We start from the raw sequence: 23,624 nt of genomic DNA, 5'->3' as shown, positions 1-23,624 counted from the left end.
TAGTGTGAATATTAAGTGAGTACACATGCGTATTTAGGTATTACTTAGTTAGAAGACTGTCGGCCTAGTTCCTTATATAGCAATGGGTCAGTGAAGCAAGGGGCTAAGTTGATGGAAAAATTTGCCGATGAAGACGGGGAGTACACTTGAAGACTGCTTGAGACATCATTATGGTCTTGTCAAGGTAATGTAGCATAATTGAGCTTCTTGATGTGTTAGCTTTTGGTAGCTAGTGGCTACTTGTAGTGCTTGAAAAGTATGGTGTACTTTTTTATTGTCTTTCATGCCTTGCTTACCATTGTTGATTGTAATGGCATTGAGATGGAGTGCAAAAGAATTATGCAAGTAGTTCAGGGTGACAGGTCTAACCATAGGTGAGGCGAGCTCCCTAGGTATGTCTTGCCCTTAATATGCCCTGAACAATTGTGGGGGATGTACAAAGGGCTAGGGGATTAGGGACGGAGCCAGTCGACCAAGGTCACTGGACGTACCTAATTTGAGGACCCCTAGGTGCGGAGCTATGATCGTGTGTGTGTGTGTGTTTTTTTTTTCCTTTTCTTTTCTTTCTTTCTTTCTTTTTTTTTTGGTGGAAAAAATAAATACAATCAATGCCATACATTGAGGCTGTTAGCCTTTCATTTGGATTGAGAAATGTTGGGATCCAAAGGCTATGAAGAATGGATATAACAGAGATGATTGTGTCACCAGCCTTGATGCTAGAGGAACTGTTGTTAAGATGAAGAGATACACTTGAGATTTTGCAAACCTCTTTGTAACATGTGAGACATCGAAAAATTGAGGTAGCACTTGGAGTGAGCTGTACATGGACAAAGGCAGAGCATCTTGCGAATTGAATCCTGGATGATGAAGAGGCGTTCGCCCTTGTTGAGAGCATGGCTCCTGCCCGAACATAGATTTTGGCCAAGAAGGAAGAGGTAATCATCATTATGCTTTGGCCATGCTCAGTTGCAATATGTGCTTTGGCCATCCTCAGTTACAATATGTGCTTTCTGCAGAGGTGTCCTTGGGTTCTCATCTAGTGGCGTTTCCGTCGTGGCTTTTGTTTCTTGGTATTTCTGTCACTTCCTCCATAATGGTTCTTTGTGGGGTTGGTGGTCTTGTGGTGACTTGGATATTAAACGCTTCTAAAGATTGACTTGTGTCATTTTGCATTCACTTGGAAAGGCGTGAGCGTACGTGCAAGTCACATGCTTCAACCATCATGAAAATGTCCAGCTAAACAAGACATTGCCAACTTGAATCCCTTAGTTTTGACTTGATGCATATCACCTGCACTTGGTTATCATTGCTCACGGGGTGTGTTGACCTTTGCTTCTTTTGGTATCATTTACACAATCACAAAACACGTTGTTTATTTATGTACATGTTCATGAAACCATGTCACTCCGTGAGGATAAAAGCCAATTGTAGAACTCTGGATTGTATTGGAGCGTGGCACACACATCCAGTACTCATGGCAGCTTACTCAATACCGATAGATATTTTGCAACATCGAGTAGCATCGAACCTTGTCCGAGTCTACTTGCAACATGTAACTCCTTCTCAGTGAGAACCTTATCAAACAGAGAGTTCTCTTGGCTAGGTTCAGCTAAGTCCGTGCCCCGAATGGCAGTCAGCACTCAAAGGGAAGTTGATGCCACATAGGTTGGGTATCTTTGAGACCGCCATTTGACTAATCGCTCCTCTGAGACTGTCATGATCAGGGCTCCCAGTTCGGCCATTGCAACGCGGTTTTCACACCAACGCTATTCAAATCGATTTTGGCCCTCTGATAGTCGCTTTAGTTACTCTATCTCTAAGAGATTTGGTTGGCAGAGTGCATCATTGAATGTGACAGTTAAGCGCACTTCGTCGGCTTCCTCGCCAGAGATGAGTCGCATGCGTTCATACAGGAGCTTGTTATAATGCTCGTCAAGGTGTTCTTGCTCTTCCCAAGATAAGGGAAATGGCAAGTATTCTTCGAGCTGCTCTTTAGGGAATGCGCGCATGTCTGCCAGGACATAGACACGTGCGAACACTTTGAGCTTAGCATCCAACTCAGTTAAGCACTCTGTGACACTTCTATGTTCAACGAGGGCTTGCTCGATTGCTATCTCATGCAAGGTTCTAGGAGTTTGCCTGGGCTTTAGCGTAACTGGGAGCTCAGGCCTAGATGCGCAAGTTTGGCCAATGCTAGGATTTCTTATGCTCTTGGGGTTTCCATGTTTCTCCTGAGGCTTTATGGTAGTTGTGTCATGGTTCTCCTTGGATGTGACCGACGTGGTCTTAGAATCCTGTTGTGATAGTGTTGAATCCACTCTTGATTGATCAATGCGAGTTTTCCTATCGATGGATTGAGTATCACAAGTAACAGTTGACGGTAATTGTTGCTTTGATTTATCAGAACACATGGATGTGTCTGAGATTTCACCACTGTTAGGAGAGATGGCAATGGGTTTATCTATGGATGATCTAGGCGCTTTGTTCATCATCTCTTTAGTACTCTTGGTCCCAATCTTCTTGTCATCTGTAGTAGCTTGCAACTATTGTTTTTTTTGTTATTTTCTTCTCTTTCTCTTGGGCATTAGAGGTGTATCCTTTAAGGACTCAGGATCTTGAACTAGGTCAGTAGTTGATGTGCTTGGTTGGGCCTTAGCATTCTCTTTCAGTGGCATGTCGTCATGGGATTTTGCTACTACCTCACTAGGTTGAACAACCTTGCTAGGTTGCGAGGGTTCAACTACCTCTCTTTTTGGAGAGATTTCAATCGTGAGGGGCTCAATCACTCCAATATTTTTGGTTCCAGACTTGGATTTTCGTTTAGGTTTGCTCCTACACCTCTTTGCTTTTGACATAATTTGGACTTCTGACAGAGGTGGTTTAGCAAGGGGTTTTGGTACCCAAATCCATCGGTTGCCTGCATAATACCCTTGAGCACGAAGCAATGCCTTGGATATCCATCGTGGCATTGTGCTAGCTCTCCATCGATGCCTTCGTCTATAAGGCTTGGGCTTCTTTCGTGGTCTTCTACGATATTTGTAAGTCCAAACCCTATCCTTGTCCTTGTCTCCTAACCTTTTTGTTTCAAGTATGGCCTCACTCACACTGGTTCTCTCCGTACCCTTGTATCAACTCTTTCAAAAACTCCTTGCTCTCATTACTAGGCTTGCTTGGTATGTCAGAATGCTCCTTGCCCTTCCCTCGAGGTTTGGTGAGGTCACCCTTGCTAAAAGTCGTGATTATCCTCACACCTGGTAGTATTAGGTGTATCCTCTATGCTATATAGTCGGCTTCACACTTTGTTGCCTTTTTGAAGGGCCTTCCTAGGAGGATTTCCTTTCCATAATTCTCACTATTTGGAGGAACATAGAAGAGGAATGACAAGCTTTCTGTTTCAATAGTTACAAGAATTTTGCACTTCCCTAGAAGTGCTTGTGGGTGTTCCCCGTAAGGATTAAGAGTTGCATCAGTCGGTTTGAGCTCTGGTTGACCTAGTAGAGTCCATGCTTTGTAAGTCAAGAAATTGAAATCTACTCCATCAATGAGAGCATCAACACTATGCTCTCTTTTTACGGTGAGTTTGACCCTAAGATAAGCAGGTGGCACTATGTCTTCATCTTCGAGGTCTTGGTTTACAGCTTCAAGCCTTCTGATACATGCCTTTGAGTCCCTAACTGCACAGTCAGACGTGGAATCTCTACTAAGGTCTTGGGTCATCTGTGCAGCGCTGCTCAAGGTATATCTATCGTCAGGACTGTCATGTCTAGTCATCCTCGCCTTGATAGCTTGATAATGTTGCATTTTGCTTTGACCAGATGCAGTTTGAACACAATGTACATGTGTTCTTGTGGTGTGGCCTTTTTGCCCTTGATGGCTAGATTGGCCCGTTGAGGTTCTAGGGTCTTTGTTTGTCTTTGTTTGGATATGGGCTTACTTCTTCTTGAGAATCCATTCCCCAAATCCATATTACTACTCTGTCCCTATAGAAGAATCCAATAAGGAATTTCTCTCCTGGCGTTGATATATCTTTTGGACAGTTATCCAGCCTATCTCTATCTCCCCCGAATGATTGTACTTGAGGCTTATACCTCTTTTGAATAAATGAGAATTTTATGATTACCTGGCTTGTTGCATAGTGTTAAAGTATGTGTGATTTAATCAGAATTGATGCATTGAGATAAGTGGTGAAGAGATGTGTAAATGCAATCTTAACACGAAAATTTTAATCAAATAAGACACAACCCCAAACGCAGAATCAAGATCGTGTTCTCGACAGAAGCACAAGAGAGGAAGTTTATTCTCAAACTAATCAAACCACCAGAATTTGATAGGAAAGGGAAGACTATTGAAGCCAATTCTGAAGTATGGATTGAATCCATGGAGGATTACTTTAGTGCAACAGAAACAACACCTACAAACCATGCTATGATTGCTAAGCTCAAGCTGACCAGCAAAGCTAGTAGGCTCTAGTGGAAGCAATGGTGCAAGGACCAAGTAGTAGCTGAAAGAACAATAACTTGGGATGAGCTCAAAGAGGTAGTGTAAGGGAGATATATGCCACTGGCATACAAGACTTAGAAGATGAACAAGTTCTTTAAGATAAAGCAGTTTGGTCTATCTCTAGAGGCATACTACTCAAAATTTGTCTTCTTGCTAAAGTATGCCCCAACAGGTTTTCAAATTTTGGGATGGGTTAGATCCACCAATGAATATCTGATTGGAATCTATGCATCCTGCATATTTACAAGATGCATTGATAAGAACAGGTCCCATTGCCTAAGAAGTTCAGCCTAAATCCAGGAATAATAGATCTTGGTCTTACAAAGACCAGAAACATGGAATGACAAAAGCCCAATTTAAAAGAGTACAAGGACAAGGTCAAGGACAATAAAAGAAACCAAAGGCGAATGCAGTCAGTGACTTTGCTCCTACACAGAAAAATGACCAAAAACTGTGATGCTTCTATTGCAAGGAACTTGGGCACTTCAAAAGAGAGTGTCCCAAACTTGGTGAGGACCATTGCCGAGGATGATTTTGTGGGCAAAACAAAGCTCTGCATGGTCGGGCTCAACAAGCAACAATGGGGAGGGTAAGAACTTCCAATATCACCATTAAGGAAGTAAATGAAGAGGAAGAACCAACTATGGAAGTAGAGATTGAAAATACAACATTCCATGCCGCTCTCCATAAAAAGGGACGAATCGCCAATTCTTGGTGATCCAAGCCCCTTCACACTACCAAGGTAAAAATTTCAAAACCTTGATTGACTATGGAAGTACGTATTCTTTTATTTCTCTTGCTTGTGCAAGAAATCTAGGAATAACCACAATAGTTGCACCCACTTTACTCGTGGAATTAGAAAATGGGTGTGAAATCAATTATACTAGACAAACTACCAAAGTGAGATTCCTACTCGGTGGAAAGGCAACAATTGTAAAATTCAAAGTAATGAGCTTAGGCGCTCATGAATGCTTACTTGGCATGGACTGGTTAATACCCAATGATACCCACATTCACTGTGGAAGGGGCCAAATTTCCTTCCGAAGTACTGAAGGATGGAATGCTTCGACTACAGAGGGCTGAATCAAGTAACCATCAAGAATAAATATCCTATCCCAAGGATAGATGAGCTACTTGATCGCCTACAAGCGGCAAAAATCTTCTCAAAAATTGACTTAAGGTCAGGGTTTTAGCAAATCCACATCAAGGATGAGGATATTCCCAAGATAGCTTTCAACACTAGATATGGTCATTTTGAGTTCACAATAATGTCCTTTGGATTAACCAATGCTCCTACTACATTCAATAGGCTAATGCAGGATATCTTTAGACCATACCTTGACTAGTTTATACTTGTTTTCTTTGATGATACCTTGGTCTACTCCAAGGAAGAAGAAGACCATGAGCCTCAACTTTGCATTGTCCTTGAAATCATGAGAACGCACAAACTTTATGTAAAAAAGAAGAAGTGTGCCTTTCTTAAATGACAGATTGAGTATCTAAGCTTCATTGTATCAGAAGAGGGAATTTTTGTGGATCCTAAAAAGGTTAAAGATGTACAAGAATGGCCCCCACCAACCACTATTAAGGAAGTGCGTAGCTTTCTTGGTCTAATAGGATGGTATAGAATCTTCATCAAAGACTACGCCTTAGTTGCAACACCCCTCACATATTTATTAAAGAAGCAGGTTGCCATAGTGTGGACAACTACTGAACAAGCGAGCTGTTTCGACCAACTCAAATATAGCTTAGTGATAGCACCAATTCTAAAGCTCCCAGACTTGAGCAAGGAGTTCAAAGTTGTTGCAGATGCTAGCTCACTTGCACTAGACTGTGTACTAATGCAAGAAGGTTATCCCGTGGCATATTCCTCAAGGAAGTTAAAAACCCATGATAAAAATTATGCTACTCATGACTTGGAACTATTGGCTATCATTCATGCCCTCGAAACTTTGGAGGCACTACTTGCTCAGCAACAAATTCTCCTTGGTCATGGACTACGAGCCTCAAATGGAACTTTACCCAGGCTGACCTCAACATGAGGCAACGCCGCTAGATCAAGGTGCTACAAGAGTAAAACTTTGAAATCAGATATAGACTTGGCAAGGAAAATGTGGTCATTGATGCCTTAAGTCATAAAGCGTTTCTCAACTCTCTCATTATGGAGGAACCTTCGACGGTCGGGTCACTAGCCACCACGATGTCAATGCCAAGAAACCTTATCCTCGAATTGGCTAGGGAAGAATCTAAACATGACCCACAATATCAAAAAATGATAAAGGAGATCCTAGAAAAGGACCAAAGTCCCAAACTCAAAGTTAAATACCAAGAGTACTTTGTCTATGAAGGCCTAGTCTACTTCAGGACAAGACTATGTATTCCTTTGAGCCAAAGACTTAAACAACAGATACTCTGGCAAGCACATGATTCCCCTTTCTTTGGTCATCTAGGATATGCCAAGACTCTTAACATTGTCATGACGAGCTATCATTGGGAAAGACTTAAGGGAGATGTACTCAAATACGTCACATAATGTTTGTCTTGCCAATGCATTAAGGCAAAGCATGTCAAGATGCCTGGAAAACTACAACCCCTCGACATCCCTAAGATGAAGTGGGAATTTATCAGCATGGACTTTGTTGTTGGGTTATCTCTAGTTCCAGGTGGGTACAACTCAAGTATGGTTGCAATAGATATGTTCACCAAGGTTGTACATCTCATCCCAATAAAGACAAATTATAAGGCTTTAGATATTGCCAGACTATTCATTAAGGAGATATTCAGATGGGAACAGATCTCATTGGAGTTCATCATTGGTTTGCCTAACACTAAAGCTAATCATGATATGATTTGGACTATTGTCGATAGGTTTAGCAAATAAGCATATTTTATTCCATGCAAGAAAACGTTAATTGCATCTCAAGCTGCTCAATTGTTCTTGTCTACCCAAAAGGATCATCAGTGAATCGAGACTTCCTTTTTACATCTCATTTCTGGAGAGGGATATTTGAAGCTATTGGGACTTAGCTTTGTTTTAGTACGGCCTATGATCCTCAAACTATTGGCCAAACAGAAAGGGTCAATCATGTGATTGAAGATATGCTTAGAGTATATTGCTGTCACGAACCCAAGAAGTGGATCCAATATCTATCCTTGGTGGAATTCACCTACAATGCTTCTTTCCAGCAAAGCATTCAAATGGTACATTTTCAAGTGTTGTATGGGCATGATTGCCATTCTCCATTAAATTTCTCAGACCCTACTTTAAGGGTAGAGGCTTCCAAGAAGATGCTAGAGGAAATGGATGAATAGGTTAAGGAGATTAGGCAAGACATCAAAGCCGCCAAGGATACACAGAAGGCTTATGTAGATTTGAACAGGCAAGAGTGGCTCTTCAAGGAAGGGGATATGGTTTTCATTCATGTATGATCCAAGAAGAGTTCCTTATCCTTGGGAGAGTTTAAAAAGCTTAGCCCAAGGTATTGCGGGCCTTACATGGTCCTCAAAAGCCTAGGACCTAATGCTTATAAACTTCAACTCCCTGAAAATGTAAAAGTTCACAACATATTTCATGTTAGTCTACTAAAGAAATATGTACCTAATCCTAGCCATGTACTAAGTGATCAACAAATTGTAATGCCTAGCCAAGGAGTCCTTGAGTTGCAGCCAAATAAAATCCTAGATACTAGGGAGAGAGAATTGAGGAGTAGAACCCTTAGAGAATACCTTGTCTAGTGGAAGGATTATCCTGAAGAAGATGCTACATGGATAGACGAGGATGCTCTTCACCAACAATAACCATGGTTTCTATTGAGATGAGGACATCTTGATTTCTCTAAGGGGAGGAGGATGTAATATTTCCACGTAATTAAAAATTAGTTAGTTAGTTTGAAAGTTAGTTAGTCAATTAATAAGTTAGTAAGGTTACTAACTAAAGACTAACTAAAGTTAAAACTAACTAACATTAATAACTACCAATTTTTATTTAATTAAAAATATAAAAAAAATCGAGAGTCGTAATTTGACATTTATCTCGGATTGATAAGGACTGTAGCCACCCTTTACGGAAGTTACAATGTGAACGAGAGTTATGAGCCATATTAATCACTAGTGTTATTGGTCCAAAAAGTATTAGATTTTTGGGCAAAACTAGCATATTTTAGATACTACTTATTGTAAATATCCTAAAAAGCTATGGAGATTTCTAGAATACGATGTCATGTAAAAAAAAAGTAAGTGATTTTTTCCAACTTGTTTTGGAGATTTAATACAAAAAAAGAAGGATTGGCAAAATTGTGTGCGCCATGATCGCAATTTACAGAAAATAAACAACACTTCGAACATGGAGCAGAAGAAGGAGTGATCTTGAAGATTTCTAATCAAGTGTCTTGGAGTTTTACCCTCCCTTTTGGAGCCAACGGAACTATTAGAATTGTGATTTGAACATTAGATTGTTGATTTTTCCAAGATCCCCTCCATAAAGAGCTCTTCTTCTCAGCCACAACTCTTTTTCTCTTGTTTAGCTATAAATATGAGGCATGGGGAGTAGTCAGTGAAGCATAAGGAGATTCCAAGAGGTTGCAAGAGAGAGGGAGGTAGAAGGATACCCCTTCAAGAGATTGTGAGAAGGAGCTTGAGAGAGAGAGAGAGAGAGAGAGAGAGAGAGAGAGAGAGAGAGAGAGAGAGAGAGAGAGAGAGAGAGAGAGAAGCAATACGTAACTGAGCGAGGCAGACCACACATGAGAGAGAGAGGTTACTCCGAGAGGTTGCAAGGGAGAGAGTTAGCTCAATTCCCCCTATCTTGATCTTCGACTAAGCCATCTTCTCTTACGCTCTCCCATCTCAAATTCATTCTTCATTCTTTATCTCTCAAATCCTCTTATGGATGATTGCCCCTAAGTCAAAGATCTCTTCAAATGCTGAAACTCCCACCAAAATCAACGGGACTGTGAACCAAGGGACCGCAACTACGGGAAACACATCTCTTATGAATCAGGTGCACCCCATTATATTAGGGATAAGAAATTGGGAGAAAAGAATGTTTACATTAATTATTACAACTTAATTGAGCATGTTTCAAGATAATGGGCATACTAGGAAAATTTTATTCATCGCATTCATCTCGTGTGATCGATTAAAATTGCACTTAGAAGCCATTAAATTGCACATGAATTGCATGGAAATTTCATGCTAATATATACATAAAAAAATTCAAGAATACACATTAAACTACAAATAAGCCAGATAGATTTTATGCATCCGCATCCATTTGCTTAGTTGAAATAATAGGAAATCCTATTACATCTCACAAAACATAGATTAAACTTGTGATAGAATATGTAGGGTTCCTAGGAAGTTGAAATAATTTCAAACCCTAAAGTGTTAGAAGTTGAAAGGATTCTTCTCAAGGCCCATCTTGCTTGAGCCTGAAAGGAATTCAAATTCCTTAAGTAACTTTATGAATTATGCGACAAACCCTAGTTCAAATGAATATATAGGGTTTCGTTGTAGGGAAGCCAATGTCCCAAATTGCAATCAACATTGCAAGGATACTTCTTCATTCAAAGGAATGAGGAAATTAAATTAGGTTATCTCTAGAAATCTTAAACGATAATAGGGATAAAGCCAAGACTAGATGCTACTGTATCAAATTGGAATTTCCTTTGATAGAGAGAACGAAGAATTGTCTAGTGCATATTGTGCATTTCTACTTGTGTTTGTACTTAGGAAAACATGTTTGAAAAAGGAGTCATCTAACAAAGGAATTGATAAGAATAAATCTTTCAAATTGGATTCAAGTTGAAACACCTGGGAAAGGTGTGTTGAGCACCCCTAGCTAGCCGCGAATCCTATCCAAGGGGGACTTTTGATAGCTATGTCGGAAATGTGGACCGAACCCGTCGTGAGAGGTCTCTGTAGAAACGTCCAAATTTAATTAAATAAATTTGTGGTTTGTGTAAGTGTGGTATGTGAATGACATATTTTTATACATTGGTGTGATTTGATCTAATAATGTATGAATTTCAATTAAAAAAACAAAAAAATTACTTAAATCAAGTAAATTGAGTACAAATTATGCATGCACGTGCGCGCGCACGCGCGCGCGCGCACACACACACACGTTCCATTGTTGGAAAGTATACAAAAGTTTTGCCTTTCCAAGATATTATACTATAGCACTCATGGCAAGACCTTGGGTCATGAGTGTCATAAGCCTTTGAAGGAGTTTCCTTTTCATATCAAAGTTGAATAATGAAGTTCATATTGTGGTCGGTGATTGTAACACACTTTGCATGGATAGTTGCTAGCTCTATATCATCGAATATGTCGATGAGAAACCCCTTAATGGCTATTTGTAGGGCCTTCATGGGTGCAATAATCCACTTGCATGGCAATGAACAATCAACAGTTTGTACTGAATACCTTCCCAACCCGATGGTCAACTTCATGTCTTGCATAATTTTCTAAACCACCTTTTGTGTTTTTTGGATAAGGAGCTCATAGCCACACTAGATACACCTTATCTCACATAGGGCAATAATATTTGATCTCCATCTCCTCTTCTTCTTTGGTAGTCTTTATACTTTAGGGAGAGCATCTACTAGGCTGCACTAGAGGAGGCTCCACCTTTTACTCTAGGAAAGACTTAGTGCATGGTCTTCACCAAGAAACATTGAGCAACTTGTTTGGTGGGGCCACGCAAGCTCAATGAGAGTGGGATGGAGGAGAGACAGAGGTTAGGGATGTGACAATGGAGGAAACAATGAAAGCAAGTTATGAAAATGAGAAGAAGAATGAACTTTTAACCCATTTAAACTCCTAAATTGAGTTAATTTAGCTTTGTACGCATAGTCCACCATATGATTGTAGATCCATAATCTTTTATTGAAATGCCACAAAAATTTTACATGCATACTTATTGACCAAGAGCCCACCAATTTTTAAAAAGAAAAAAAAGATGTTAGTAGACCCTTGCTCCAAAGTCTCTAACATATAAAGCTACTTTTTTGGTAGAAAATTGGCTCGAGACACCATGCTTCAAACTAGGGGTCTACTAGCACTTAAAAAAAAAAAAACAAGTGATGCGCTCTTGGCTACCTAACGTCAAGTTGCTAGTATACAACAACCATAAAACTTAGAAAAAGATTGTACTAAAATCTATCCAAGCTTTAAGCAACAAGGTTATTAAATAGCAAATGGTGTAAGCATCTTGTAAATGAAAGTGTAGCACTTATCCATAATATCTCAAAAGTAGCCACCTTATGAGGCCTCCATAAAGTCCATCCAAGAAAAGTATCTAGTGTATCCATTCAATCTCCTAATTAGAGAATTTAAAAAGTAGAAGCATTCAATCTCCCAATTAGAAATTTTAAAAAGCCAAAAGACAAAAGTAAAGTGTGTATATCTATCTCATGCAATCAAATTATATTGAAATTTAAACTAGCACTAGAGACCCCATTTTGGCTAACTATGGCAAGCTATGAAAATGGTAAAAGTTTGACTCAAAAAATGCCTTAACTAACCCTGAATTTGACCAAACATAGATTGACCCATAGATCACCTCTCTAATGCATACATGGCTCACATGATGAGTGGTCAATTTCACAAATGCCTATTCTAGATAGCCTGGACTATCCTTATTATGGTTGTGCAAGTTCAAACCACCAAACAAATCATATCCTACAACTAGAACACAATCTTCAAATGACATCTAATGAATTTGCATCCCTTTTTTGGATATGCAAAATTTGCAAAGACATATTCGATGAGATTTTCTTTAGAATCCCACAAGTGAAACTTTGATAAATAAGCCATCTAAATCTAAGTGGGCTACATTATGGATAGTATAGGCTCATAATCTCAAACACCACTAGTAGACCTATAAATAGTTGTAGAAAACTAAGTTGTGATCACATTGATTGGCTCCAACAACCATGTTGATGCAAGAGACCTAGCTTATGAAACTATCTCTAAAATTCATATAAAAAAGACAAATCAAGTTTTAACAAGTCCATAACATAGCTAGTTATACCTAATACTATCTCAAGACAATAGATACCAAAGGGAAATCACACTAAGAGAATAGGACATAATCTTCTCATTACATTGTATGGATCCAAAGGCCACTTTCACTTACATTACTAATCTCACTACAATAACCATAAGTTCTTACGTGGGGTCCAATTGAGACATTTTAGAGAGTAAAACCTAGCCCAAACTCTATACAAACAATTGAAAATCACTGATTTGCATCTATATCCTCAAATATCATAGAAGACTTATCAAACTTAAACTATTCACATACAATTAACTCTAACCCTTGGTGCCCTATTGCCAATTGACATCTTATTTGTTAACCCTTAGACGAACAAGGTGGAAAATCTTGAAAATCTAAAGTAGAAGACAAGGCCAAGGAAAAAGTGAAATGGAAGACAAAGGCGCGCCAAGAAGAATCTGGAAACACAAGAAGTGCATAAAAGTCTTAAATCAAGGAGAAATGCACACAAGAAAAAGTGCAAGTCATTGTAAAAGAGCGCAAGACGCACCATGATTTATTTTAAGAGCGTCGGGCTCTCACTCGTGCAAATTGTAAAAGTAGATAGGTAGTAGGAAGGAAGCTAGGAAGATAGGAGGACAATGGGAAAAAAGGCTAAGGGGATAAGAGGATGACCGCCCAAAAGGGATTTAGGGTTTTGTATATAAAGTTGAAAAGTGAATGAGAAGCTCATTCTTGTGTGTGGCCAAAAGTAGCTCCTCCTCCTCTTCTTCTTTTTGTTCTTGCTTGCTTGAGCTTATATTTGAGAGAGGGAGTGTCAGACTATGAGGGAGTGACAGTGTGAGGGTGAGGGACTGTGGTGGAGAAGCTCTCCATCTTCTCCTCTCTTCTTCTCTTCTCTTCTCTTCTCTTGTCTTGTCTTGCTCGCGGCGATGGAGCTTGGAGCATGGAGTTTGAGGATGGAGCTTGCTTGAAGCTTGCACTTGGATCGTGGAGCTATTGGAGTGCTCAGGACAAATCATCGAGGAGGGGAGATTTTTTTTTTGGTAAGATTGAAGCATAGCCAAGCGTAGTGTCTCTTGACACTAATCTAGTGAATCTTGTCATTGTGTCATCTGACACAATCAGCTTTGCATTTGATCAAATATGAGTTCTTGTGCTACTCCAACATTAAATCAAGGAGGGGAAGACTTAGACTTGCAAGATCTTGAAGACCTTGAATATCTTTGAAGATTTCAAGTTCAAAGGGCATACTAGTCACCTAGTATCTCTTGATACTAATGACCTAGTGCTTCTTGGCACTTGTGCTCAACTCTTCTGCTACTAAAATCTAAAATTTTTGAAGTTGATTTGTTGCTGATTATGCAACCTCAACATGGGCAAGGACTCATTGAAAATTCGATTCAACACTATCGGATTCCATACATGGCAAACTAGGATCAAACTGATCCTGATGATGAAGAAAGACTTGTGGTCAATCATAGTGGTCAAGAGAAAAAACCAAGGGAAGCTGAACTTTCAGTTGAGAGAAGAAACCAAGGGCAATTCATGTGCAAGAAATCAAGAAGAAGAGGGCTGAAGAATGCTTGTCCGGCTGTGATCGGATTGCTTCAAGATGAAGAGGAGACTGAGGAAAGAGGTTCAACATTGAAGAATGGTTGCTGGTCGCCCAGAATAATTATTAAAAAACCCGCAACACGCAAGACACGTAGTATGCTCCAATTTTATGAAAAAAATTGCTTGTTTTTTTTGTTTCATGGTCTAAATGTTGTTCATATGCGATGAATTTTTGTTTGAACCTTGTTTGCATCATGTTTAAGGGCTGTAACTACAGAAATGCAGAACCCTAATGATTTAGAGTTGTTATTAATTCTTTAAAACCCGTAAAATGTCATTTTTTATAAAAATTAGTGGTTTTTTTCGATTGAGTTGGAAAAAAGGAGTGAAAATGGGATAAACTCAGAGCAAATATTAAGTTTCAGTCAAAATGATAAGCTAATATAAATAAATTAGAAAATACCTATTCTCCATGAATAATAAATAAAAAATAGCACAAAATAAAAAAAATTAAAAATTTTACACTAAAAAAATATGAAAAAATAAGATTTATGTATGTGAATGTTTGGTGAGGTTAAAGCATGAGGTCAAGCCTAAGTTTGGCCTTGTCCTTTGTGTTATAGTACGTGTTTATTGATTTTTACATACAAAAATAATACAAAACAACCATTTACACCTATGCAATGCAGCAATACCTAAATGGTGAGGGGGAAAGGAAGTTTGTGCGACGATCTAATTGCTGAAAAGTTCTGATTTTCCTCTTTCTACATAGCATTTAGGGATCGTTCCATAATTAAATATAGGTGACTAGTAGTATAGAAGTTCCGGTCCTAGTCCCTAAAGCAATGCAGTACGTAACACTTAGTTAAAATTCATGAAAGGGTTGTTTTTCGCACCTCACATGGCTGGTTTTTTAATCATAAAATGGTTGTGCACAATTATCATATACCTTGCATCAAGCATGCCATGTAGTGTCTCTTGGAATGCATTGCAATTGATTTATAAACTTTGACCAATGCTAGAGGATAGGAAACCTAAGCTATAGGTTTAGACGAGTGCTTTCGTTAGGAAAAGTTTTGTGAGGAAAATGAAAAGCTCATGCAACGTTGAATTATGAAAGAGTGGAGTTTGTGCGAATGTTATATGTGTTAGCGATGCATCTTGGGACCAATCCTCGAGGTGTAGGAGTCGCAGTGGAGCCGCGGCAATCAGCCGACAGGTGTTTCCCTATGTGTGTATTACGAGGCATTATGCCTATATGTTATGGGATCTCTCTTTGATGAGAAGGGAAGGTGAACGTTGGACTACATATTGGATACAAACGCAAAATCGTCATAAGCATTTAGTGCAAAGTGAGTTTTAGACGCTCCTGGCCCAGGATGCCGTGTGGTGGGATTGTCTGTCGTATGCATGAGGTCCGACTAGTGCCATAGCCAGTGCCGACCCATTTTAGGTCCCATAAGTGTGTTCAAAATCTCAAGTGAGTAGCATGAGGTTTTGAGCTTTGTTCCCGTGGGAGTGGTTACTTGACACTTGACTGTTTTTATCTAGGCATTTTGGTTATGCAATTGAGTTTGAGAGTCTTGTAGTGAGACCGTGAGACTTAGTGACATGTACATGCTTTCATCATGCTTTATGTATGCAATTGATGCTTAGTGGATTGATCTAACATTGCTTTTGGGGCTGGCACCCATCTTTGTCATGCTATTGTTAGTGATGTATGCATCTTGGTTGGCTATGTATTGAGCTTCTATTACCTTGGTTGGTCCATTGTGCCTTCAGTTGGTCTCTTTTGTTACTTGTGAAACCTACTCGATGCATGATGGTTATGCCTATGGGATGTATCTTAGTCTGACACATTGATCCTTTAATAGTTCTCAATGCCACTCATATATTCACTCACTACTAGTTGCAACCATTCCTTGGCAGTTGCAATTTATCTTGTATTAGTGATTGCCTCTCTTTACCATTGGTTTTTTCCTATTATACTTCATTTTCAACATGCTATAATTGTAGTTTACTACATTGTTTATACGATCAGCCACCTCCATTTGATAGTCTTTTACATTGAGTTTGTGGATAGCTCATTACTTGGTCAGTATCCCTTGTTTCAACTTGATTTGGCACTGGTTTTGGGGCTGATTTGTAGGTTATTACAATAACATATTTTTCCCTTTTGTGCACTTTCTTGGCCGCCTTAATATGGTTGATAGTTCTAATGATAGTGCTATATTTAATATTGACAAGTTGGATGGCACCAACTATAGCTGGTGGAAGGTTCAAATCTGGTAAGTTTTAGTGTAGAAAATGTCGATTAAGCCTTTGAAACATGAGGGTGTCAAGCTCAAACAACGTATTGATACAGATGGTTGGGCTAAACCGGATGAGCTATGTAAATCCACAATCATTTTGTCCCTCTCTATGCAAGTTTTCTATAATGCTGTCTGTGATGGGTAGTCCGCATGGGACTTCGCCCTGTTTCTTAGATGTATTGGTTGAAGCAACTCATGGACCTTTGCATGAAGGAGGGCACTTCCATATCAGCCCACTTAAATGAGTTTCATTTCATTCTCAGCTATATGTCCTCACAAAGGATTGAATTCAAGGGTAATCTCCCCCCTTTATTCCTCTTAGTTACACCACCATATCATGGGATACATTTTGTACTGCTATGTGTGTGAATATGCCTATTGATGGGCTAAAGTTATAGGATGTAGAGGATGCACTCTTGAATGAAGAGGTTAACAGAAAGAATGTCGATGCTTGCCACACCTCTCATGCTTTGAGAGTTAGATGCAATAATGGTACAAGTGGTAATGAACGCCGTGGGAGAGACTCTTAATAGTCTCATTCTCAATCACATGGAGAATCTCACAGTAAGTTCTATGGCCGTAAGTCTTCATTGACTTGTCATTACTATGAAAAAGTAGGACATATTTGGCCAAAGTGCCATAAAATGCGCGAGAACAAGTGCAAGGATAAAGTATAGGACAAAAATGATGATCGTAGCATTGTCCCTAGTAAGTCTAGTATTAAGATTGCAGAAATTAATATCGTGCAGACTTATTCTGATGATGATTTCATACTTGTAGCTTCTTCTCTTGATACTTCACAAGTGTTTGATGCTTTATTAGGATTTACTTAGTATTGGTTGATGGATTCAGGGGCTTCCTTTCATGTGACCCCTCATAGAGAGTGGTTTCACTCCTATCACAATATGACTGGATTTGTCTATTTGGGTAATGATCTAGCATTTGTAAAGAATGTCGGATCTAGAGCATGGCTATGGAGGTTGAAAGAGGAAGAGTGAGTTGATGAGGTAATAGACATCAAGACCAAATGTCACACAAGTGAATTAGGTTCCAAGATGGAAGCTTGGACTCATAAACACAATCTTGTTTGTTGACAATGACACAGATACTTTACTGGAAGTAAAAAAGTACTATGACATTACATTTAAAAAAGAAAGCAAGTACAATGCTTTATAGGAATAGACTAGGCTGCACTTTTCACCAGTATGCATATGGGATTCTGCATCATCCTAAGCCCGCAATGCTCCATACAAAGAGACTAAGCTAGGTGTGATAGCCAATATCTCAACACCCCTCCTCAATCACAACCAGAGAAGTACAAAGTGTATAGAGGCATGAACAACCACATGAAAAATGTGTGCATACCACAAATATGGTAAACACTAGAGGTTGTCGCAAAAAAGATTAACTGTGGGTAACAAAGACATGGTGGACATCCAGAGGCTATAACAGAGGCCTCACAAACTGTACACAGGCTATAGTACAAGGTTACATTAGGAGTCTACAAGCTTATGTCACAAGCATTTGGGGTAGGCAATACAATTCTAAAAAAGTCTATTAGAATAGAAGGATCGATGAGGTTTATCCTTCTCTTGGTGGTCTTCTTCTTCTTCTTTTGCTCCATAGTCTTCTTATTATTTAACAACAACTAGATAGGCCTTTTGGAACCTCTTCCTGGCATGACATAATTTCTCCGTGTGCCCGATCTTTTTGCAGAAGATACATACTAGTTGATCTTTCTTGCCCTTGTACCTGGTACCTATATATAGCATTTGTTCATCTTTAGAGGTGCTTGGTTCTTCTTTAAATTTTACATTCTTTTCTTCTTCTAGTAGGGAGGCCTTAATGTCAACCAGTTTAGGACTAGGCATGTTGATCAATGTAGTTGACATAGTATTATAGTCAAAAGGCAAGCTTTTTAACAACACACCAATACAAATATCTTCATCCATCTTGAGATCAATTCCTGTAAGTTGAGTTAAAAGACTTTCCATGTAGTTTAAGTGAGTTGCAAGAGATGTGTTTGATTTCATGTCTAGCCTGAAAAATTTAATCAGTAATCGATACTTAGATGACTTTGATTGTGCACCCAACAAAGTATTAATCTCTTCCATGTATCATTAGAGGTTTCATAGGTATTCACATAGTGGATGTAGTTGTCATCCAATTCTAGCTTAATGATAGGATGTGCTTTGTCATCATTCTTTTGCGAAGAAACTACAAGGTTCGCATCCCGATGCTTCTTCTCCTTGCCATTGGTAATGGCCCATAGACCCTTCTTCATCAGGATAAGCTTGATGCATGTTTGTTAGGTGTGGAACTCGATCCCTTTGAACCAAACAATTGGAGAGTCTTTGCCCATACTGGAGTAGCAAATCAACACCAAAACTCTGAGATTTGAGCAAGAGAAGATTTAATTATTTTAAGAGACACAAGGAATGCATTGTCAAATAACACTTGATAAGTATCAATAGATACTATGCTTTGAGGCACTTGAGTTTGATGCTTTGATGCTTGGATTTCTTTCCTCCTTGCTGATTTGATGGAAAATGTTTACTAAAAACTTCAATTTTTAGTGGATCAGAGTGGCAATGGTTTGGTTTAGTGGCATGAGAGAGAAAATGAAGGAAAGATGAAATTTTAAGTAAGTTGTTTATGGAGTTTTAGGGTTTGTAGGACATGGGCTTGGTTTTTCTATCTATGTGGCTCACACAGTGAATCATTTTGGACAAGATTTGAGATGGGGATGCCTAAGGTGATGGAATTTCATTGCCCTATGAAAATCATCAACATTGTTGCGCATGCAAATGGAATCATTAGTATGAACATGAAGGGCACAATCTGGACACCGATCACTTTGTTTAGCAATGCTAGGCATATACTTCACCAATGTCGGCAATTAAAGTGCCACAGAGAAGCTTTGGAAGCAGAGGAACAATTTTGCAGAAGGAACCTCAGTGAGATATGGCATGTAGAGTGAGATATGAAAGCTCCAAGTAGGGTAGGTACAGGTTGGCTATGGTTGCCACAAGGTGGAAGTTGAAGATGAAGTCATGAGCTTCCATTGAGTTGAACTAAGGTTGAGAGAGTAAAGAGAGGAGTTGTGTTGAGCTTAGGCCATGCCCGATTAGGCTTTGATACCATGCAAAGAATATTGGATCTAGAGCATGGCTATGGAGGTTGAAAGAGGAAGAGTGAGCTCATGAAGTAATAGACATCAAGACCAAATGTCACACAAGCGAATTAGGTTTCAAGATGGAAGCTTGGACTCATAAACACAATCTTGTGTGTTGAAAATGACACAAAAAATTGTTGGAAGTACAAAAGAACAATAACACTACATTAAAAAAGAGAGCAAGTACAATGCTTTATAGGAATAGACTAGGCTACACTTTCCACCACTGTGCATATGGGATTTTGCATCCTGAGCCCACACTGCTCCATACAAAGAGACTAAGCTAGGTGTGATAGCCAACCAATATCTCAATAGAATTAGAGATTGTTGGTAGTATTGATGATGTTGGTTCAGGTAGCACGTTTACTCTTTATGACTTACATTATATACCGGCTCTCATGAAAATCTTTATCTCTGCTAGCATTTTGGATGATGCGGGTTATGTTGTTTCTTTTGGTGATTCCTCGTGGAAGATTACCTGTGGGAATCTTGTCATTGCACGTGGTACTAAGTCCAATACTCTCTACTCCTTGCTTGTAACTAGGTTAGTTGACCATGTTTTGACTGTGGATGCAATTCCATATGTATCTCTTTGGCATTGTCACCTTGGGCACATGTCCATGAAAGGAATGATAATGCTTACTCGTTTGCAGTATCTTCCGCTCCTTGACTATAAATATTTTGAGTCTGCTAATCATTGTTTATATGCCAGACAGACATATAATAGGCATATTCGATGGTGCAAAGTATTTAGTTACCTTCATGGATGACTATATACATAAGATCTGTGCATATCATATTAAGGAAAAATCAGAAGTCTTGGCTACATTTCAGTATTGGCTTGCTTTGGTTAAGAACTAGTTTGGGTATAGACTGAAATGCCTAAGGTCAGATGATGGGGGTGAGTATGTCTTTAAAGCCTTTGATTTGTTTTGTGAGACGAGAGGGGTATTAAGCGTCAGTTGACCACATCATACACCTCACACTAGAATGGTATAATTGAGTGTATGAATAGAGCTATTTAGAATGAGTTTGTAGTATGCTTAGCTAGGTAGGCTTACCACAATATTTTTGGGCTAGGCTAGTTACTATTGCCGTACACTTGATTAATTGGTCTCCATGTACTACTCTTGACTATCAAGTTATATAGGAGGTATGGTCTAGAAACCTCCCTCACATGCTCATTTGCATGCCTTTGGTTGTGAGGATTTCTACCATGTTCCCAAGGATAAACACAATAAGATGGATCCTAAGTCTAGGAAATGCATCTTTCTTGGTTATGGAGATGCAAGTGAGATGGGCTATCGCCTATGGAATCCGTAGGCTTGGAAGGTTATTCACAGCATGATGTTGTTTTCCATGAGAAAAAAATGCATCAACAGTATGAGCATGTCATTGAGGTACATGGAGTGATATTTTAAGAGGAGTCTCATGGTACTATACAACCAGTTCGACAACCCGCAATAGTGGCCTAGTGGCCCAGGTTTATGATTCTCCTTAGGATATATAGGCTCCACAATGTGTTTTGAGGTGGTTTACTGGTAGAGCCTCTTACCCATGATGAGGCCATATACACAGTTGATAGTCACTATTGGGAGAGGGCCATGCAGTTAGAGTGTAACACATTGCAGAAAAATCATACATGGGATTTGGTTCCTTTGCCTAGTGAAAAGTATGTTTTGCTATGCAAGTGGGTGTACAAGTTGAAAAGTATCCCTAGTCACCCCCCAAGCCGACCTACAAGGCTAGATTGATTGCTAAGGGTTTCAAGGAGAAGCATAGTATGGACTTTGATGAAGTCTTTTCTCCTGTTGTGATGACTACCCTACGCTTTTGGTATTGGATTTGGTTGCTTAGCTTGACTTAGATCTTTATCAGATGGATGTCAAGATGGCTTTTCTTTTTGGGGATTTGCATGATGAGACTTACATGGAGTAGCCTAAGGACTTTGCATAACCTAGCAAGGACCATCTAGTGTGCAAATTGAAAAATAGCCTTTATGGCCTTAAGTAGGCACCTAGGGAATGATACCACAAGTTTGATGCTTATATGCATTCATAGGGATATTCCCATAGTGATATAGATCCGTGTTTATACATGAAGAAGGCTTGTGATGGTGCCCGTATGATTTTGATACTCTACGTGGATGATATGTTGATTATTGAAAGTGCTCATGATGAGCTGGATGCCTTGAAAGGTCAACTTAAGAAGTGCTTTGAGATGAAGGACATGGGACATGCCTAACATATTCTTGGGATGTGCATTATGTGTAATTGCTCTAAGGGGCTCCTTTACTTGTCACAAAAGGAGTACATCCAGAAGCTCCTTGAGCAATTTCATCTATAGGACGTTAAGCCTATTGACCATCCTTTATCTTCTCATGTGAAGGTTAGTTAGGCCAATTGTTCAGTTTGATTAGTAGAAGGCTGAGATGGCCAAGATTCCTTATGTATCTGCCGTGGACACTTTGATGTATGCCATGATAGCCACTCACCGTGACATAGCATTTGTAGTGGGAGTTGTGGTATACTATATGGCTATACTTAGTAGGCGGCATTGGGATGCCATCAAGGGTATCATGAGGCATGTGAAGGGGACATCAATTATATTCATCTGTTATGGTGGCTAGGATACACGAGTCATAAGATACATAGACTTTGATTATGTAGGATATGCAAATAACAGGAAGTCCACATTTGGCTATGTCTTCACCTTTATTGGAGATTGTGTTTCTTGGATGTCCAGGGTGCAAAAATGCACAACACTATCACTATAGAGACTAATGTGGTCCCTACATTGCATTCAAATTCTATGAGTGCTATTTAGGTTGCTAAAGTGTATGGTCTTCCATGCAAAGATGAAGCACATTGAGTTGCATTACCACTTTATTAGAGAGGTCGTTGAGGACAAGTCCATTGAGTTGGTTAAGATCTCGATTGACCAAAATCCTACATATCTGCTTACTAAAAGTCTCTCAACAAAGTGTTTTGCCTTTCTTAAGAAGTTGATGGGCGTTGGATGAGAGGACGTCTTTTCTCATGTTGTTACACTTATGTACATTTGTGCTTTGTCACTTTTTTTTCTTGTTCTCTCCTCAGTAGGGACACATTTACCTTTAAGTGGGAGGTTGTTAGGGGTAAAGGTACTTAGCTGCCCGTGTATTAGTTACAATAACATCTACATCGTGTATTATAGCTATCTACACACCTGTACACTACAGGTAGCAAGCATCCGTCACTATCACTTCATTCTTTATTCTTTTAGTGATATTTGAATAAAGGAAAGGCCGGTCACACATTGTGATTATTGGAGTTTCCACATCTTATCTCCCTCTCTCTCTTTGTTGCTCTTACTCCTTCCATTGTAGCTCTTGCTTTCACTCTGTGCTTCCACTTCAGGGCTCAGTTCCTTGAGTTATTCTCTCATTTTCACTTAGGGCCAAGGAGGCCATTTTTGTTGGATATGGAGACCATGAAAAGCTAGGATAATACATTCTTCTTTGTATCTCACAACCCTCTTGGGATAGTGCACATGTATCATAAGTTTTTGCAATATCCCAAATTGTTAAGAAAACTAACTAGAATAAGAAATCTTGGGACAGTGCACATGTATCATAAGTTTTTGTAATATCCCAAATTGTCAAGAAAACTAACTAGAATAAAAAATCATGGAGATATTGTTGTGAGTTACTATCACAAAATTAATAGGAAACTCACTATTAAGTTGTACTTTCCATAATTATTGTGAGTGACTATCACAAAATTAATAAGAAACTCACAATTTAGTTGTATTGTCCATAGATAGATATCTTACGACGTGCATAAGAAAAGCATGGAACCAAGCATTGAAGATAAAAAGAGGATTCCCAATGCAAAACAAAACACTTTGACAAATAAAATTATTGCTAAAATTGTTCTTAGTAAACTAGCGTCTCTCCATGTTGCTTGCATAGAGTAAGCATCACAATAATCTAATAAAACTTCTCTAACAAATAGGAAAGAAAATTTGAGTTTGCTTTGAGTTAACAAGATTCGGAAGATCCAAGCGTCCATGTCTACTTAGTATGCAGTTGACTTCAAAGTTT

The 23,624-nt window shown here is 39.1% G+C and overlaps 1 protein-coding gene across 10 annotated transcripts in view; it reads right to left on the bottom strand.

Moving 5' to 3' along the window:
- The window catches only part of LOC148037014 (uncharacterized), a 291,479-nt gene that overhangs the window by 20,929 nt on the left and 246,926 nt on the right, over nucleotides 1–23,624 (bottom strand). For 2 of the 10 annotated variants that reach the window (XR_015690557.1, XR_015690550.1), the window contains exon 16: nucleotides 11,704–11,818. The exons of 5 other annotated variants lie outside the window; for them this stretch is intronic. The gene's annotated coding sequence lies outside the window, so the exon portion shown is untranslated. Of the gene's footprint in view, nucleotides 1–11,703; nucleotides 11,819–18,105; nucleotides 18,125–18,244; nucleotides 18,729–23,624 lie in introns of those variants that run through there. 3 more of the 10 variants (XR_015690561.1, XR_015690556.1, XR_015690554.1) reach the window with 3 other exon arrangements.

This window comes from Lygodium microphyllum, chromosome 4 (assembly GCF_053477565.2).
Source record: "Lygodium microphyllum isolate KBCC chromosome 4, Lygodium_microphyllum_v1.1.10, whole genome shotgun sequence".
Lineage (NCBI taxonomy): Eukaryota > Viridiplantae > Streptophyta > Polypodiopsida > Schizaeales > Lygodiaceae > Lygodium > Lygodium microphyllum.
This window is presented reverse-complemented; position numbering and strand designations above follow the sequence as displayed.